Below are 20,293 nucleotides of genomic sequence, written 5' to 3'. Positions count from 1 at the left end.
AGGAAAGCAGACAAACAAGATTTTTGCTTGGGGAGCTTAAATTTCAGTGGGAGATGCAGATACTAACAACTAACTAACTAAAAGTAATAATTATGGGTGGAAATTACCCAGGTGGTATGTTGCCATCACAGGAGGGAGGGATGTTACTTGGAGTTGTCTAGTAAGGGCTGTGGGGCAAGACGTTATCTAAGTTGAAGCATAAAGCATGAGAAAGAGGTTCTTATAGGGGACTGTCTTTTGGAGAGGGAAGGGACCTGGAGGGGTAGAAAATGGTGGCCTGCAGATCGTACATAGTAGAAAAGGGCATTGTGCCAGCTGGCCCCTCCTGCCTTCTGGGAGAGAGACAACAGAATAAAGCCCACAAGATAATTTGCCATCCCTCCTTCTTCTATTCAGCACTGTATTTGAAGTCCTAGCCAATGCATTAAGGTAAGAAAAAGAAAGAAAAGGTATAAATATTGTAAAGGAAGTAAAAAGCTATCTTTATTTGTAGATAACATATTGTATACATACAAAATCTAAAGGACTTGATTAACTCCTAGTTAATTTATCAGGGTCACAGGATACAAGTTTAACATAAAAATGCCAAATTTTTTCCTATGCCAGGAGGAAACCATTGGAAAAAATGACAGTAAAAATAACAATATTGTTTATATTAGCATCACAAAATATTAAATGAATTGCAATGAATCTAGTGAAAGATGTACAAGACCTCCATACAGAAAACTATAAATTTTGCTGAGAAAAATTAAAGAAGTCTTAAATAAATAAAGTGAAATACCATGTTTACAAAATGGAAAACTCAAAATTGTTAAAAATGATAATTTCCCTTAAGTTGATCCAAACAAATTTTTTACAGGAATTGAAAACATTAAAAAATGTTATGAAAATGAAAAATCTTACAATTTTGGGAAAGAGAACAAAATCGGAGAACTTAACACTACTTGATTTCAAGACTTATTATAAAGCTACAGCAATCAAGACACTGAGGTATCTCAGTGTACCAACTGACACATAGAAACATGAAATAGAATTGACAGCCTAGAAACAGGATGGCACATTATGATGAAATGATTCTAGACAAAGGACTCAATGAGATTCAATAAAGAAAAGAAACTCTTTTCAACAAATGGTGATGGAACAACTGGATATCTGCATATTGTGATTTAGAAGAAATATATATCTGGTTAGTCATATGTCCAAAATATACTTCTCATATATATGGTCTTTATCCATGGTTCCTGGCTCACAGCTCCCAAAACTTTTGGAATTTCTTGGATGATAAGAGCAATGGAAACATCTTTTGTTATAGTATTTGGTCTCTTGACCTCAGTTCCTAAAATCACTTTAAAGCCACAAAGGTGAACTGAGTGTCTTGTTATTCATAACAAGCCCCTTTCCACCATAGCTGGGTTTATATTAATGAATGACTTTTGGAAATCCCCTAAGGATGGGGGCTGGTTGCCAGAGGAACAGACCATGAATAGAAGGTTGGAATGCTCGGTAACCCTCTTTCTGGGGAGAAGTGGGGGGTTAGGGGTTGAACCAATCACCAATGACCAATTATTTAATTATTCATACCCATGTATTAACGAAGCTTCCATGAAAACCCAAAAGGAGGTGGTTTGGAAAACTTAAGGGTTAGTGAACACGTGTTAATTTGGGGACAGTGTTGCATGCCAACACGGCATAGGAGCTCCAGTCCCTTACCCTATTCCTTGCCTTATGCATCTCTGCCGTCTGTTCCTGAGTTATATCCTTTTAGTTTAGTTTATATTCTTCGAAGCTGCCTATTGTGTTCCAGTTATCTACATGTCAATCATTATATCACTTCTTCATTGTCCTGATTGTTGTAGCTTTTTTTTTTTTTAAAGATTTTATTTATTTATTTGACAGAGAGAGAGATACAGCGAGAGAGGGAACACAAGCAGGGGGAGTGGGAGAGGGAGAAGCAGGCTTCCCGCGGAGCAGGGAGCCCGATGCGGGGCTCGATCCCAGGACCTGGAATCATGACCTGAGCCGAAGGCAGACGCTTAACGACTGAGCCACCCAGGCGCCCCGTGATTGTTGTAGCTTTTTAATAAGTCTTGAAATCAAATAGTGTTTATATCCTTTCATAATAAGCCAGTAATCTAGTAAGTAAAATGTTTCTCTGAGTTCCATGAGCTGCTGGAGCGAATTAAATGAACCTAAGGAGTGGGTTGCTGGAACCTCCAATCTACAGCTGGTCAATAAGAAGCACAGGTGACAACGTGGAATTGCAATTGGCATCTGAGGTGGAGGGCAGTCTTGTGGGCCTGAGCCCTTAACCTGTAGAATCAGATGTTGTCTCTGGGTGGACAGTGTCAGCACTGAGTTGAATGGAAGGATACCCAGCTGGTGTCAGAGAGTTGCTTACTGGCTGGTGCGGGGAAACTCCTCCTACCAGTTCAAAACCTTTTAATATTCATAGAAAAATACTTTGATCCTTACTTCACACCATACCCTAAAATCATTTTGAGATTAATCATAGACTGAAACGTGAAAGCTAAAATTATAAGGCTTCCAGAAGGAAAAATAGGGAGAATATTTACCTATCATGGGGTAGCCACTTTTTTGTTGCTGTTTTTAAAGACACTAAGTATAAAAGAAAAAAAAAGTTTAATTGAACTTTGTCAAAATACAAACTTCTCAACAAAGACATCATTAAGAAAGTGAACAGGCAAGCCATACACTGTGGGAAACGACAAAGGACTTGTTAGAGAACACTTACACATCAATCATAAAAAGCCAACAATCTGATAAAAATGGACAAAGACTTACATAGACACTTGACAAAAAAAGATATAAGAATGGCCACTAAGCATGGAAATCAAAACCTTATTGAAATACCACTTACCCATTGTAATGGCTATAATTTTTAAAAAGACTATTAATACCAAGTCTTGGCAGGAATATGGAACAACTGGAACTCTCAGTCAATTCTACAGTGAGATTGTAAAATGCTAGAACCATCTTGGAAAAGTGGTTGACAATTCCTTATAAGTTAAACATACAGTTAACATATGAAACAGAAATTACATTCCTAAGTATTTAACAAGAGAAATAAAATACATGTACACACACACACACACACACACACACACACACACACTTCAAAAATATTCATAGCCACTGTATTCATAGTTGCCCCAAATTGGAACAATCCTATTGTTCTATCAACAGGTGAATGTGCAAACAAACTAAAGTGTATCTATACATGGCAAGCCACACAGTGATAAAAATAAATGAACTACTGATATAAACAACATGGATGAATCTCCAAAATATGTTGAATGAAAGCAGTCACTCCTAAGGCTAATGTAGTGCATAATTCCAATGATGTGAAAGTCACGAACAGACAAAACTAATTTATAATGATACAGATCAGAATAGTTGACTCTGTGGGTCACAGCTGAAAGGTCATGAGGAAACTTCCAGAGGTGATGCTATGTGCTATATCCTGATTTGGGTTTTTATACTTTTCAAAGCTTGGCAAACTATACACCTAAAATATGTACATTTCAATGGACATAAACTATACCTCAATTAAACAGAAGCTCTGCTTCCCTCTTCCCACTCCCTGAAAGTAGTGTTCAGGAAGTCTGGTTGGTAGAATGGGGAAAAGTCTGTGATAGGAAACTTATTATGCCTTTGTGTTGTCTTTATCACACCTTTGTGTATTCAAATTGTCTGGCTGCTTCATTTGGTAGTTGTAAAGATTAATAGCACAAATACTACCAATAAAAAAATAATACCATGTGTGTGAAATGCACGTTTCTCTATAGATAAAAGAAGTGTTTTTCAATTTTTTTTTTTTTTTTGAGCAGCACAGAATCTGATGTGAGCCCACAGGTAGGGGTGAGATGCTTTGGTTGATGCAGAAGCAGGAAAATGAGTGGGGTAGGGATTTTCCTCTTTCCTTCTCTCCTGGACTTTGGACCCTGAGGCACCTCTGCTCAGCAGGAAATAGTTTGAAAGGCATGAAAGGGATTCTTTTGTGTCCCACTCATCACATTGTCCTCCACTAGAAAATCTTGGTAAATACTGTTATAGAACCTTGCAGCCTTGCTGGAAACACATAATTTCTCAGCTTGTGAGAAGCTCGAATAATAGAGCCAGGGTTTTCTGGCTGGCACCTGTCCTCACCTACTCATTGAGCTCTCCTAGCCACTTTTTACTATGAGGAATCCAAACCATGATGTTTGGATTTGCATCCTCCATTGGAACCTGTTCCTGGCCCTTGCATAGCAGGGTCCAATACACATAAGGATGAATAAACACTACTGAGTCTTGCCCAATCTTCTTTTTTGTCATTAGCTTTGTTTTTTTCTTTCTTCTAGCTCTTTTTCTGTTCTTGTTTTATGCTTTTCTTCATGATCTCTACATGCTTGCCTGGACCTCAGAAAAGAAAGGGATATATTCATGACTATAAATCCCTCTTTTGGGAATTCATTGCTCTGCAATTCTCCACTCAATACCTGATAATGGGCAGGTAGTTAAAGGGGAAAGGCCACAGGTAAACACAGACAAGATTGAGTACATGTACAGAAAATGCCCGATTGATTTGAAAGAAGTGCTGGCTGAGGGTGCTGCCTGAGGTGCATATTCCACAAATTGCATTAAGATTACTCATAGAACTCTGTGGTTGCTCCATCTCGAAAAGAGTTTTAAGCGTTAATTAATGAGTGATTAGTTCAGCCTCATGAGTTATCGCTCTAATAAAATGGGTGTTGAAGCACGAATCACAGCCAGTTTGAATGTGTTATTGCTATTCTAACAGACCTCTTTAATTCAACAATTAGGAAGCATGAAATGTGGGTTAATAGACATAATTTGATGATATAAAATTGTTCATCTGGTGTGAGCCATTCATCTTCGTTAATACGGTTCAGGTCACATGGAAAATGACTCTTGAGTAGGACTTGCAACGGCTTTTGTTTTTCCTCCCTGTCCTCCCTACAGTCTGCTCTGGGAAACCAGGAGGGAGGTTTTTCCAATGCAATCTCTGTTATCAACTCTGTGATCTCAGGCAAGCCACACCATCTTGCCAGGTGGGACGATATGGCTAACGTGTATGTCTTAACCGCACAATAAAATCAAGCTCTGGGGGTAGATACCCAGTCTTCTATATCTCATGTGTATCCCCATAATGCTTAGAAGTTATGATTAGCAAGTATTTTGAACTAAATTAAAATTGAATTTCAATCTAATTGAATTAAAAATAAAATGAGAAGACCTTCATGTGGAATTCAGTGGGTTCACATAAAATGTAGGCGATTTATTAAGTCGTGTTTGTTTCTCTACAGTGGTTTTTATTTCATTTATTCTAAGAGCATGAAGAGTGTTTTAGCTTCCCTCATAAGCCCTCCACTTTGCTTGCCAATACCACCACCATCCAGCACTGGCCCTCTCCTGCTTCACTCAGCCACATTTGAGCTTCCACCATCATCTTTGTCATACATCAAGTCCCCGGTCAAGTTTCACTTTATGTGGGCCTCTCCTTCAATCTCTGGTTTTATCATTCACGATCCTTTTGAAGTTGCTTCTCAGAGAAACTTGATAATTTAATAGAAGGGATTATATTTTCTCATTTTAGCATAGGTTAATTTAGTGATATTTGTCTTGCTTGTTCTTCAAGGGTTTAATGTTATTCATTCTTTTTTACTGCTTATTGGCCAATTCAGCAAAAATGTACGTTATTCTGAATTTGAACATTAAAAGGAACAGAATGGCAATGACTGACATTAAAATTGATTAGGAATGAATGTTCTGGGTTCCTCTTCTTGCTTTGTTGATAACTTAACTCTACATGTAACCATGGACAAATTTCTAAGCCTCTCAAAACCCCACTTTATTTATCCATAAAGACAATTATACCTCTCAAGGTTGCTGTTAAAATCAATTGGGGATAATTGTTGTGAAAATGCTTTCAAAAAGAAGAGTTCTATACTAAGACAAAATTAACAATGTAGTCATGCATGACAAAGCCTAACGTGTTGGCCTTTCTTCTACAGGGCTGGCTTGTATAAAACTCACCTGCATCTTTAGTTAGGTGAATGTCCTTTAGTGCCTCAGTCCCCAGTGACCAAAACCAGACTCAACATCTTCCTGCAGAAGCTGTGATTCTACTTTGTTCCATAACATGGCTAATCATGTTGCCATCTTGGTCACCCAGACCTAAAACTCTGAAACCATCTTTGGCTTGGGTGGCCATGCCCCAGTTTGGATAGCATCATTCTGATTAATGCCTGCTGACCCCATAGATTAGTTTTCGAATACTGCAAACTAGGTGGCTCAAAACAATAAACATTTATTTTCTTACAGTTCCGGAAGTTAGAAGTCCAGAATCTGATATCAGTGAGGTTGGCTCCTTGTGGAAGTTCTAAGGAAAATACATCCCTTGCCTCTCTCCTAGCTTCCAGTGGTTGCCAATGATCCTTGGCGCTTATAGACATATCACTCCAATCTCTGCCTCCATGTTCACATGGGATTTTCCCCTTGTGTCTCTCTGTCTCCACCCCATTCTTATAAGGACACCAGTCATTGGGGTGAGGACCCACTCTAATCCAGTTTGACCTCATCTTAACTTGATTACAACCTTATTTCCAAATAAGGTCGTATTTACAGGCACTGGGGATTAAGATTTGAACATATCTTCTGGGGAGACATAATTCTGAAACATTATCAAAAGATCCCTTTTACTCTTCAGAGTGACTGGTTTGAATGATAAATTTTATAGCCACCAAACACTCTGACTCTCCACTCTCTCCCCATCATCTTATCTACTTGCAGAAACAAGAAGGAATGGTTTCTTGGCTTTTATCTTTATAAATCTGTACCCACACCAGGCACCTTCATTCCTGACATCTTTCACTCTGTTTTATCTCTTAACCTTTGACCTGTGAGACCCCCTCCTGACCCTGCTTGATATTGTCCTAGTTCTCCTGTTTCAGCTTTCAGCATACACAGCAGCTCATTCCCAGATTAAACTACCAGCTATCTACATGCAGATCAACCTTTTAAATGCTACATTTGTGTAGAGTGAAAATCATCCACACTTTGAGTAATATATAATTTGGAATTCGTGTATTCTATTCACTTTCTCCTCTTATGGGAATGATGGTTGGGACTATAAAATATTTTGCTGCTTTTTTTCAAGACTAAATTAAATGTATATCATGTTTGTTGGTATTCCTTCTTATGTCCTTAGGACTTCTTTTTGAATCATTAAATCAAGAGTAGGATGAGGAAAAGAATTGGAAAAAGAGGGACAATCAGCTGAAGCCCAGACATTTGCAAATTGTTTCATAAATAGAGCATGATGTGCTTCTTTGGGTAAATATCAGAATTTTGAGTAAAGGGCACTCATGATGCTCCTGATTCTACTCTTAGTATTGTAATCACTTGATGTAGCTGGCTTTGCATTCGTACAAATCTGTGAGATCATGTGGGAGATTATTTCAGAACCTGAGTGGGTTTTAAGCCAGAGACTGTGGGAGGTGCACATGACGTCTGTCTGCTTTTTTCTCCTCGTGACTAAAACTGTAGTATTTCTGACAGACTTAAACTCCCAGGGCTGGGAGAAAATTTGAGTAGTTTCTAAACAGCCAAGTCTGCTCTGAATTCTGCTACACAAATGCGTAACAGATTACCATCAGACAGGATTGTGAAGGTTCACTGTTTTAAAAATTTCCAAGAGAGAGGTGGTGTCTTTCTCCTGTGTGGCACTCAAAATGAATGCCTGTGGGGGACGGGAAACCTGCATGAAAACTATTCTGTTTAGGTGTATTAAAAATGGAAGTCAAAAAAAGAGAAACATCTTGTAGGAATAGGTTTAAGGTAGACTGAAGGATTCTGACATGGTTAATGGTCAATTTTGGGCATTTGGAGCTAGATAATTTAAACCATTTAAGCTTCAAAGGACAGGAAGGAAACTGACTGCAGTCTATTCTGGGGTGATTTTTTTTTTGGCCAAATCACTTGGAACAAAGAGATTTTCTTTAAAAAAAAAAAAAAGGGAGTAAGAAAGAAAGAACTCTGGCATCCTCAGAAGAAATGCTAATGGGATGTGTTGAAGAATGAAGAAAGTAAACAGATTAAGGGAAGTCAGGGCTACATCTGCAGCCATAGAGCGACTAACTCATCTTCCAGGTCCTCATTTTTCTAGTACATTGCAACAATAGTAGAAAAATTCTTATTGCAGCGAGCCCTAGTGTGATTGGAAATAGGTGAAGTTTGGTAAAGGAAACAGAACAAATTGTAGCATTGGTCTCGGCTGTATTTTAATCTATTTGTGTGTTTATACATGGCAATTAGACTCAGTGAAAACACAATGCTGATTATGCTAATTAATAATTACATACTTAAAGGAAATACACCGTTGGCAGCATGGCAGGCCTTCTTCCTTCCCGCTTTCTCTCTTCTTGTGTGCCTAAGAAATACAGTTGACCCTTGAACAACACAGGTTTGAACTGCGTGGGCCCACTTCTACTTGGATATTTTTTGATAAGTGCAGCAAAGTACTGTAAATTATTTTCTTTTCCTTATGACTTTCTTTTCTCCAGCTTACTTTTGTAAGAATACAGTGTATGATAAATATAACATAAAAAATATGTATTAATTGGTTGTTATGTAAGGCTTCCAGTGAACAGTAGGCTTAAAAAATTGGGGGAGTCAAAAGTTATATGCAGATTTTCAACTGCACCGGAGTAGGTGCCTCTAAACCCCATGTTGCTCAAGGGAGAGTTGGTCCTGTCCTGTTGGGGTTGGGCCATGCATCGGGAGTCAGCTCCCCACTTACCTATGTGAGAGGACCATGCACACAGTCTATGAGGAAGCAGTGCTTGTGAGGTTGATATTGTAAACCTGGATCTCAATGTGTTTGATTGCACATCTCAGTCTGCCAGATTCCATCACTGGACTCCTAAGATCAATGCAGAGAACAAAGAGATACCTTTTTTTCCTTTAGAAAAAGAACTTTCTACTTTTCAGATATTTATAAACAAGGGCCTTTCCAGAAGAAGCACAAAAAATAGTCAAGAAAAAGCAGTATCAGTAGCAAACACTTTCCTGGAAAATAGATTTTTTATAAAAATTTGTATTTTCCATTATTTTTGTCTTTTGTCACTGGAGGGAGGATTTGAGAAAATGTCCTTGCCTTCTGGAGAGCTGTGAAACAAGCAGAAGCTCTGATTAAAAAAGTGCAGCTTCCCATATGGAGGATAGTGTCTGTTCAGCCCAGCCCAACCCAGCCTAGGATTCTCTCAATTGGCTGGTGATATTCCAGGGAAATTAACAGCTGAGGAGCCTGAATAGCTGAAGTGGAGATAATTCCCTCCTCCTTCTCTTTCTATAATCTTCATCCCCCCACCCACATGTGATGCCCTGTGAGCAGAGGACACATTCAGATGCAGGGACAACTCAAGTCTCAGAGAAGGGACAGAGGGGACAGAAGGCAGTGATTATGTTAATCTTTGAACAGATAGGAAAACGAATAATTCTAGATTCACTTATGGATGTAGATAAAGCAGTAATCATGTCAGCTTATTGATAAGACACTGATAAAGAGTCTTTGTTTGACCAAACTTGAGTCAGCCTCCCCTGAACCCTTTCTGCAACAAAGCCTATCAGGTGTTAGCAAGAATCTTGCTAAGTCATTTATGGAGAATTCCCCACCTTAGATGTCTGATCAAACTCCCCAAACATCCCCAACATCCCCCACCCCAGGCGATACCTTCTCACCCTGGCCTGCCTTCAGTAAGAGTCCTATTAGGTCAGAACCCTAATAGGGGCTCCCCCCTAAATTCCCCCAGACCTGATGTCTTCTCTGAATAATTTTCTTCTGTCTCTCTCCCTCCAACCTGCTCCTCGGCTGTAGATTCCCACTTGTTCTGGTTGTATTTGGAATCGAGCCCGGTTCTATCCTGGAGTTCCTCTTCCCTTATTGCAATAGTTTATTGAATAAAATCTATCTTCAGCCCTTTAACTTCTTTCCGGCTCTGGTTCTTCTTTGACAACACTAAGGCTCCCCAGGCAGGATTTTCATCTGGCTAGACACTGGTGGCCATTCTGAACACACCTGTGTTTGCTCGGTGACTGTTTGGAGAGAGCATCCTTCTCAGACAAATTCCTGCTCTTCGTGTTGGTCAGAGCGGGGGAGTCATGGGTCCAGTGGTCAGCCCCGCAGCCCCCTTCCTGCAGCCCTGAAAAGCGAGACCCCTGGTCTGCTCCGACTATAAAGAGAATGTGATGTGTTTGGTAACTGGAGCCAGAAGACTAACTAGAGGCTTACGTGTGAGGGTGGGTTTTTTAATTCTCTGGAAGCAATCAGGCACTCCAGATCATTCCAAATGGACTGAAATAGTGTTAACCATATCCATTCTGTTTTCACTGCTGTTCCCATGCCAAACTGGATTTTCAGCAAGGATAATCAAAACAAAGAGCTAACAAACTGGGCCAACCAGCTTCACTTCCTGTTGACTTATGACATAGCCGTCCCCAAACTAACAATTGTGTCAAGAAAACAATAGTTCACAATGCAATAACTCAGAGTAACATTTTACATTGCACTTGTTCTACACTTGAAAATGTAAGTTTAATATTTTCTATTTCTTCTGTTCTTTTTAAAAATAATTGTGTAATGCTGGCCACCATTCCCTTTAATTTGAAATCACTTCCTGCCTGCTGCTTTCTGTGTATTAAAATGTTTCCTTTCTTTTATGAAGTGATGTTTATACTAAATGACTTCTTTGTTCTTACATTTAATTTGGGTAAAAATGAAAAAAATCAACCGCCATATTAAATTTATAAAATACAAACATTCTGGAACACGAAACTCAAACATTTTAGAATTTCCAGAGAAGAAACTCATTTCATTCATTTATTCATCAAACATTTATTGAGTACCTGCTTACATGTGAATGTTTTAAGGCAGGAGAAATATAACATGAGCCACCCATGTAATTTTAAATTTTCTAGTAACCACATTTTTAAAAAGTAAAAAGAAATAGGTGCTTAATCTTAATAAGATATTTTACTTAACATGTTGCATTCAAAATATTATTTTGAGTGCTCGCTTCGGCAGCACATATACAAAATATTATTTTGACATATAATCAACATAAAAAGTTATTACTGGGATATTTTATATTCTTTTTTTTTTTACTGAGTTACTGAAATCTAGTTAATGTTTTGCACTTGCAGGACATCTGAATTTGGATGAGCCACATTTCAAGTGTGCAGAGATGGCGCATAACTACCATACTGGACTAAGCAATTTAAGCAGTTACAGAGTTAAAAAATAGAGGGTCTCTAGGTTCACAGAGTGGAGGTAAATAATCAGGAGACAACGTTATACATTATTATCATTCAAGGCAATAAGAAAGAATAAGTGTACAAGAGTGGGGACTAAGCCCTGCCCTGGGAAGGTATTTGTATCCATGGGGCTTTTGGAGGGGACTGTGGAGGTGGGGAGCCTCTGGGGCAGACCCTCAAAGATGAGTAATGGCCACCAGAAAGACAGAAGGGGATTCCACATAGGAAGATCAACTGGGGTGCTTTAAGTGTGGGGTGTGTTTGTACTGGAACACAGCCCCAGGGTCCCAACCTCTGTCCTGACCACCACCCTGCATCAACGCGACACTCAGGGAAGCTTCATTAGGGTTGATATCGCTGAAAGATGTAGTTTTCCCCTTCCAGCTCTGTGGTGCCTTGGCCTGACTCTCTGCCTCAGGGATGGGCTGGGGAGACTCCTGTCCTCGTCCTGAGTTCCTTCAGTGGTCATTCAGCCTACAGATAGCAGATTATTTTTGCACCTGTGCTTTTGGACTACTTAGAGTTCTCTTTGACCCCTTCTGATAGTAGACTACCTTCTACTAGCTCCTAATTCTTCAGATTAGGTTTTCCTCGTTTCAATAACTGGGGTGGCTTTTGTCTCCTGTTTGGACATTGACCAGTATATTCTCATTCTCTCTCTCTCTCTTTTTAAATTATTTTTGTTATCCTTGTTGTTTTTATTTGATTTAAGAAAGGGGGCCTTGGAAAACATGCCTCTATTCCACATTGAAGCAGATTTGTCCTGGCATCAGTAAGTGTGTGCAGCAAACTTTGCCATACTCTACTCATATCCCCTGGATCCTAGCCTTTCAGCATACTTATCTCCTGCTACTTGCTGACATCTAAATCTCCTTACTGGGGGCTTTCTCTGAAGCTACAGAAAGTTGCTCTGCCCAAGCACATGGCATTCAGAAGTGCCAAGAAATTAATTCATCCAAGAGTGGGAGTCAGCCAGCAACTGACAAGATTCAGGGCACAAACACCTCAGCTCCCTTACCCTGCAGGCAGGGTAACTCAGGCGTGTTTCCTAGAGGGTCCCCCAATTCTCTATGGGGTGAAGCCCCAGTTGCCCACAATGGTAGCGGCTTACCAGTGCACCCTTTCTTGACAATGTCCCTTCCTTGTCTCACTTCCAGGGTTTCCTGGGATCACCTCCCAAATAAAATACTTTCCCAGGAATCTTTGCCTCAGAATCAGCTGCTGGAGGAAACCCAATTTAAAACAGTATGACGACCCCAAGTTCATTGGGACTGGATATTTTAGGTCACAGGGTGATTCACCACAATATAAAACTTACAGGTCATTAGTCATAATACCAACTCATCTGAAGCAAATGAATTGGTCTTTTAAAAATCTTCAATATGCTTGGAAGCTGTGAAAACATGTTGCTAAAACATCTGTTTGGTTTATTTGCTTCAGTCCAATCATTAGTGGGTTTAGCCAGAAACATATTCGCTTGTATCAACTGAATACCCAGGGGACATTTGAAACTTTGAAACTTTCCACACTTCAGTTTACTCAGTTTGCTGTTGCTGGGATGCATCTGCCATCTCCATCACCTCCATAAGAAACTGAAAGAAGCAGGGCACCACTCTCCCTAGGCTGCTGGGAGGATAATTCCTAAATATTGTTGTGAGGTACATGGCCCATAGCAGAGTGTTATGCAAATGCTAACAAACATGGAATATTCTATTTAAAGGTACCGGGAGGAAACAGACGAAGGTGTATTAGGCCTTAGAACTGGTATTATTTTTCTCCTGTGCACCACTGGTTAAAAATATTTTTCATTCAATAGGTGGTCACTCTGCTTTGTTCTGAATATGAATAGTTTCTAGTCTTGGTCATACCATGTTTTGCTTATGAAGTCTGATAACACTGACCTGAACTAAGTGTTGAAAGACTAGTATGGCAGATTACAACAATGACCCAATTCTTCCCTCCTTCACCATGAGACTTTGCAGTGTGGTATTTTCTCACTCTGGGAAACCTGACCCACTCCTTGACTATGGGATCAGCCATGTGACTTGTTTTGCCCAACAGGATGCTAGCAGACACAACGTCAGCATGTCTGTCTTTGCCAGGAATATGTAGGTCGGTTTGCTGGAAGGTGACAGGCAGGTGGGACAGAGCTGAGTCACCCCAAGTGAAGCCACAATCAGTCAACAGCCAGCCGTCCCCCACACATGTGAGTGAGCCCTGCTGAGAGCAGAAGAACCACCCAGGTGAGCTCCACCCAAATTATAAACCCACAAATTCATGGGCTAAATTTATGTTTATTGTCTTAAGTGATTGAGTTTTGGGGAGGTGTGTTAAGCATTATTATGGTAGTACATAACTATACTTCCAACATGGTCAAGTCTACCAGCCATTTCTGCTGAGATGTTGGCTGATCCACAGTCCTACCTCAACTCTCCAGTGTTGGTGATACTCTCAGACTTCCTGCACTGCCTCACTTCTGAGATGTTCCTTCTTCCTGATTCAAGAATTCCAAGGCTTTTCAACTTTTTCCTTCCCTTGGCATCATCCCTCTTCCTATCCCGCTATTAGCCAAGTATGGAGGCAAATGGTTCAATTTTATAATTCCTCAGAAAATTTCCAGCCCCCTCTCACCTTTTATAACTGGAGTTCATTATGACACAGCCAGTGGCAACAAAAATATTTCATTACTCTGACAGACAGCTTAAAATAAATTTTCGTTAACATTCTCCAAGCCATTGTGGAAGGTAGAGAAACACACAGTGGGTGGGAAGAAGCTGACTGGCAGAGATACATTTAATGTATTTTTACACAAAGGGATGTATCTACAGATTTCAAAGCACTTGACAATTGGGTCGAAACTGCAATAGCTTATTTTCCTCAAACCATTTTAATAATATATTCAGAAGAAGACTCCCTTCTTTCCATGAATACACTCATGAAGCACCTGCATAGCTGTGTTCCCTTGGTGGGGCCTATTCATGTCTTCAGCTCATTGTAGGACCCCTATTCTTTTCCTTTTCATTCTTGCATCAAAGCTCTAAAATACCCCCCCAAAGTATTGGGAACCAGTGAAGATTTTACTAGCAAAGTGAAGAATGAAGTCATATTGCCCATCATTTTGGAAAAACTCCATAAAGATGTCTTTCACCTTTTGTCCTAGGGAGAAGGAGCTTTATAAGCAAACACTAATATAAATAGTAAGGCTGCAATATTTATTATTATCTGCGTAACAGCATGTAGTATAAAATTCAAAGACTTGTTATCTCCCTACTTCTGCTTGAAACATAACATTGCTTCAAAAATTTGAGGGCTCCAGAATTGCTGGCACTTCTTTTCTGAGTTCAGTTTTGAGCTTTCTGAACAATTAGCCAAGAAGTAGCAGTATCCCACAGAAGAGTACCTAAAGGTGAGAGAGACACCTTTCTGCGGCTTCACCAACATTGGAATCCTAAGTGGATACCACTGAGGAGGGTTGGAGCAGAAAAGGAAGAAAAAGAAGGTAACCACTTATCTTCTAACAATATCTGTTTGTGAGCAAGTGTAGAACATCATTATATATATCCAGAAATACATATGGGGTTTGTTTTACCATGCATTGGAGAATCTGCTATATTAGATGGGGTGACAGTCAGCAATATAAATGCTATTCCTGGCTTTAAGGGAAAACATAAGTTATGTATGAATAAAGACTCTATGAACTAGAAATTCAACTTTTTCTAGGCTTCTTCAGTTTTGAATAGTATTACTTTTTGAAATTCTTCATTTGCCTTTATTAAATTGCATATACTTGGTATTATGCATAAGGAAACCAAGAGACAGTGTAGGCTATAAAATATTCACTTCAGCTTCTAATTTTGATTCTGGAGCCAAATAATAAAATGGAAATAAGGGGAGAATATTCCAAAATGAGTCATAAGATCCACAAAGGTCTGAAAAAGTGATTTTTAACTCACAGATCATATTAGAATATACATAAGCTAATGAATCATATATCAGTGCTACTTTCAAAAATGCTAACAGATGGCATTTCCTCTGAAGGAAAGTGATATTTACTCATCTCTGTAGAAATCCACTTTGATGGAAAGCCACTTGCTGGACCCACCTTTAAGGAGCAGAATGGCCAGTTGACCTTCAGTGCTGGGAAAATTGCTTAACTTTTGGGAGCCTCAATTTCCATTTTTATAAAAATAAAAAAGGAAAGAAGGAAGGGAGGAAGGAATAGAGGAAGGAAGGAAGGAAGGAAGGAAAGAAAGAGGGAGGGTGGGAGGGAGGAAAGCATCGAATGTGTACACATGGTCTTTTTAGGCTTTTTGCCAGGATGAGACTGTTCCTTTATACTCATATCTAAAGTACAGTGATGTCTCATTAAAGAGCAGTATAGTAATCTTCTGAAACTTGAGTGATTTAGGGGTTAGGATAATTCTGTTGGCAGAATAGTTAGGGAATTAAATGCGAATCGGAAGCTGCAGTGGACATCTCTCGTTTGGGCCAGCTCACTTGGAACACATGTATTAAAAGAGAGCTTAATTGATGCTAAATCTATTAAACATGAAAAGACCTGGCTGCAAAGAGATGAGTGAGGTTTTAATGTGAGGAATCTGAGGACTGGGACTCCAGTGGTGAGCAGAATGGTAGCAGTGAAGGGAAGATGACATTACCAGGCAAAGCTTTCAAGATGTCCCTGGCATTTTTGACACTGCTATTTCCCCAAAACAAAGAACACCAAGAAAGCAGAAAATCAGGTCAATTGCAAGATTCTGACCCTTTATTCATGTTAGGAACATATTTCTCAATTTTCAGCGAGAGTCAGTAGGGGGAAAGAGGAACCTCTTTACCAGAACTGAAAAATCGACTACTCCAAGAATGTGAAAATTGCTTGTGATTGTCAGTGCTGTATCACCAGAAAGTTTGTCCCCATCCCCCAGGGATGGGCTAATACAACAATTCGGCTCTTATGTCCCAGATGATTCTAACATTAGAATAGCCTTTTGCAATCATTCCTCTTTTTTAGGGATACCAGTAATTTTTCACTCTTCGAAATCTTGGGTCCTTGACCCCTACGGACCTCCCTTTATCAGGATACTCAGCCTACCACTAAATCATCATTTCTTTCTTCATCGTGCTTCTTCTCTTTACCTCAAGTGGCATGCCGCCCATCCCAGGGTGGGTCCCCTTCCATTGCAATCTGGATCACTTCAAAAACCTGCTAGCTGGCTCTAGGTTAGTGGGTGCTGTTTTTAAACCCAGATTACTTCTGGGGACTCAAGGTTATGGGAAGAGAAGCACAGAGAAGTCTAAGGCTCTCATTGTAAGTAAAACAGCAGGGAAGAATTGTTCTCAATGTAGCTTAATCAGAAAAAGACCCTTGGTTTTCCTCAAGGAAAACTCTGGAGGTTTTTGACACTTATTTATTTTAACAGGGTGCCCAGTGAAGATGAATTCAATGAGAAATTATGTGAGTTGATTTTTGTATAGGCAGAAATCTGGGGTCACCACAGAATAGATTTTTTATTGTTGTTTTGCAATTATCTTTTTCCTGAAAATGTTCGCTCCTTACACTGGTGAAAGCCTGTGTGGTTCATTCCATTACTTGTTTACAATTCTTCTGTGTCTCCCTGGCCTTAGCCTGGCTCCCCCTGTGGGAGGAGCCTTCCAGACCTTTGGATTTGGGGTTTGACCATGTGACTGACTGACTGTGGACTATTGGAATGTATTGTGTGTGACTATTGGAATGTAGGTGGGAAGAAGAGTGGGACAACTCTTCTTGAAGACAGAGTCTTCAAGATGCATGACATGTCTCAGCTTGCCTTCTTGAGTTTCTAAGTCCTCCATGAGAAGGGGATGCCCTAGGTAACCATGGCTCATTCAATAGGGATCTCAGAGTGAAAGCATGTGGAGCAAACCTGAAACTGACACCAATCCTAGAGCCCAGCCCAGCCAGTTGACCTATAGTTGATCCACACACCATAAATAAGAAATAAATATTCATTTCAGGCCACTGGGTTTGGGGCATGTTTGTTACATACCACACTGCAACATGACTTAATACAAGTGGCAGTGGGATCTGTTGCTTTGTGTAAGGAGCTTAGCTAAGCTGCTTTAATATCAAGAAGAAGGAACTTTACAGCCACCCATTTTGGATTTCAGTCCATTGTTCTGACTTCTGCTATTCACTCTTTGCTCTGCTACCATTGGGCATGGTAAGCAATATTCAGAATGATCAGAAATATACCAAAGATGTGGATTAGCAATAAAATAGATAATTCCTGGGCAGAAGAGAAATTCTATCATGTGCTAGAATGTAGATGACATTTGTAAAAGGGATTAACTAAGAAAGAAATTCAAACCATCTCACTGACAATCCATTATCACTGGAAGAAATTATCAACACAAAATAAAGTGGACATTGGTGGCAACTTCACATGACTAAATCCACTGTAGAAGAAAAACTAAAAAAAAAAAAAATCATGTAGGAAGTGTTGAAAACTGCAATAATTGAGAAAAATTAGACTTGATAGAGTAATCACCAGACAATAAAACGAACAATGAATCATTGAGTAAAAATTGACCAAAGAATCAAATCTTCTCAAGAAAATATTTATGTGAAAAAGATAGCCCTGGGAAAATTGGGCTTGGTATAAATAAGGGTCACAGAAAAATAATACTCCCAGTAGCAGAAGCTGTAGTTTGAATGATCTAGACTAATGTGGTGTATTTTTTACAGTGATTTTCCCGTGAGTTCTGCATTCCCTGGGGCATTGTGTATGTGCTGTGGGCCTGGCCCCAGCACCTGCAGCCTGGCTGTGTCCTGGGAATGGAGAAAGTTCCCTGAGGAAGGGCAAGTAAGGACCAGTAGGTGGGGTGGGGGTGGGGGAACACTCTCATCTCCTCAGGGAGTAGCACCCAGCAGAGGGCCCTAGCTGCCAGGGTCCCCCCTGGTGTGTATGTGGATCTCTTGTCTGGGAGTAAGCCAGTGGAACCAGTTCAAAAGGTCACCCTCCTACTTTGAGGCAATTCTTACTTCATGATGCCACACTATCGAGTGTGGTGAAGGCCAGCCTCCAGGGGTCTTTCTCAGTTCACCTCCATCTGCCTTATGGTCAGTGGGGATTTTCTCAGATTCTGGCATTTTATAGACAGCAAGTTATCTTTTTAGAGGTAACCTCCTGAAAGTGTGTCACTGTTTTAAGCCTGAGCTTCCTGAAACCATTGAATTGCTCCGTGAGGCCCGGTTGTATTACCTGGTATACGTGTGAGTGTGCGTGCCTGTGTGAGCATGTGCGTGTGTGCCTTTTTGGACTGACCATGATATTCCCATTTTTATTAGAGGTTGTGTCTTTTTTTGTTGTTGTTTGAGAAGGAGAGAGAGAGAGGAAGAGAGGAACAGCAGAGGAAGAGGGAGAAAGAGAATCCCAAGCTCCAGGCTTAGCACAGAGCCCGATGTGGGGCTCCATCCCAGGACCCTGAGATCATGGACTGAGCCAAATTCAAGAGCCAGACGCTTAACTGACTGAGCCACCCAGGTGCCCCTAAAGGTTGTGTCTTTTTATTCCAACACAACACTACTCTTAATACAGTTGTTTTCTAAAATTTTAAAATACCTGCAACATCTTTTTAATCAGGTCATCACATTGTCCGTTTCACTACTGAAGAGACTCCTCAGTAGTGGATAGTCCAAAAACTAAGCATGAGGTTTGCCTGAAACTCACAAATACCATGCTTCTACACATATTGAAAAACTGCACAAGTACAGTGGGATATCATTCAAACCCTAATACACAAAGCATTGACCCACAAAGGATGAATTTTCCTTCTCACTTGGTATATTGTTGTCCAGGCTATTTCGAGTGTGTTCCAGGGATCAGCAATGTCAGCATCACCTTGGAGCCTGACTGAAATGTAGAATCTCAAGCCCCACTTAGACTTACTGAATTAAAACCTGCATTTTCACAAGATTCCCAGATGAAGGGTGCCTGGGTGGCTCAGTAGGTTAAGCACCTAGCTTTTGATTTTGGCTCAGGTCATGATCTCAGGGTCGTGGGATTGAGCCCCGCATCGAGCTTCACTCTCAGGGGGGAGTCCGCTTGAGATTCTCTCTCCCTCTCCCTCTGCCCCTCCCCCTGCTCATGCTCTCTCTCTCTCTCAAATAAATAAATAAATCTTAAAAAAAGATTCCCAGATGATACATATGCATATTAAAATTTCACACTCTCTAACTTAAGGTCCTCAGTGGTTGTCAAATCTGAGTATACGTTAGAAAAATCTTGAGATATCTCCAAAATGTAGAATAAGTTTAAGGCATGGATTGGCTTGGACTGGTATAGTCAGCTGGAGAGCGTTCCACTGTGACCAGAGACAAAGCCCATGTGCAGGGCAGGTCTGCACATGTCCAAATGTCCAATACAGAGTCCCAGGCAACAACTATTAAGAGTAAGTCTATGTGCAATGAAGATCCCAACCTAGAGTCCAGGAGTAAACCAGGAAGAGGCATAGTTGCTGAGAGGAGAGATCACAGGAGAGGGGAATGCCTCTGCATAGCCATCCACCCTCTGGTCATTAGACATCCATGACTGCTGTCGAGTGAGTCTTTCTCCTTGGGCTCTGCACAGTGAAGCAGCTGGTACAGGGTGTGGTAGAGGTAGATCCTTACCATCCAGAACCTTGAGTTTTCCTTTCCAGCTTGCATCCTTCACCCACATGTAAATTCTTGCTGAGTCAGAATGTAAACTCCCAACGAAGGGAATTGGGGCAGTACAGTTATTCTCCTAGAGATGGAAAAACAAAGACACTCAAGAATTCTACTCAGTTAATCTAGCTTCTAGATTTATCGATCTAATTTCCAGGAATTTTTGATGAGTCTCCAGTGCCCATCTGTCTTGCAATTGAGCTTCGGAGTTTATAGCAAGTCAGTCTTCCTACAGCCTGTTATTACCAAAAAACATTTTAAAGGGTTGTTCAA

General features: G+C 40.3%; 1 long non-coding RNA gene across 2 annotated transcripts in view; it reads left to right on the top strand.

Annotated features, from left to right (window-relative positions):
- LOC118553482 (uncharacterized) overlaps positions 1-20,293 on the top strand; it is a 63,624-nt gene that overhangs the window by 26,134 nt on the left and 17,197 nt on the right. For both annotated transcript variants that reach the window (XR_004926056.2, XR_013441928.1), the window contains 2 exons: positions 13,437-13,577; positions 14,643-14,833. This is a non-coding gene — a long non-coding RNA (uncharacterized LOC118553482). The remainder of the gene's footprint in view (positions 1-13,436; positions 13,578-14,642; positions 14,834-20,293) is intronic.

The sequence above is a fragment of the Halichoerus grypus genome, chromosome 10 (assembly GCF_964656455.1).
Source record: "Halichoerus grypus chromosome 10, mHalGry1.hap1.1, whole genome shotgun sequence".
Classification (NCBI taxonomy): Eukaryota; Metazoa; Chordata; class Mammalia; order Carnivora; family Phocidae; genus Halichoerus; species Halichoerus grypus.
Note: the sequence above shows the minus strand (reverse complement) of the source record. Positions and strands in the feature narration are given on the sequence as shown.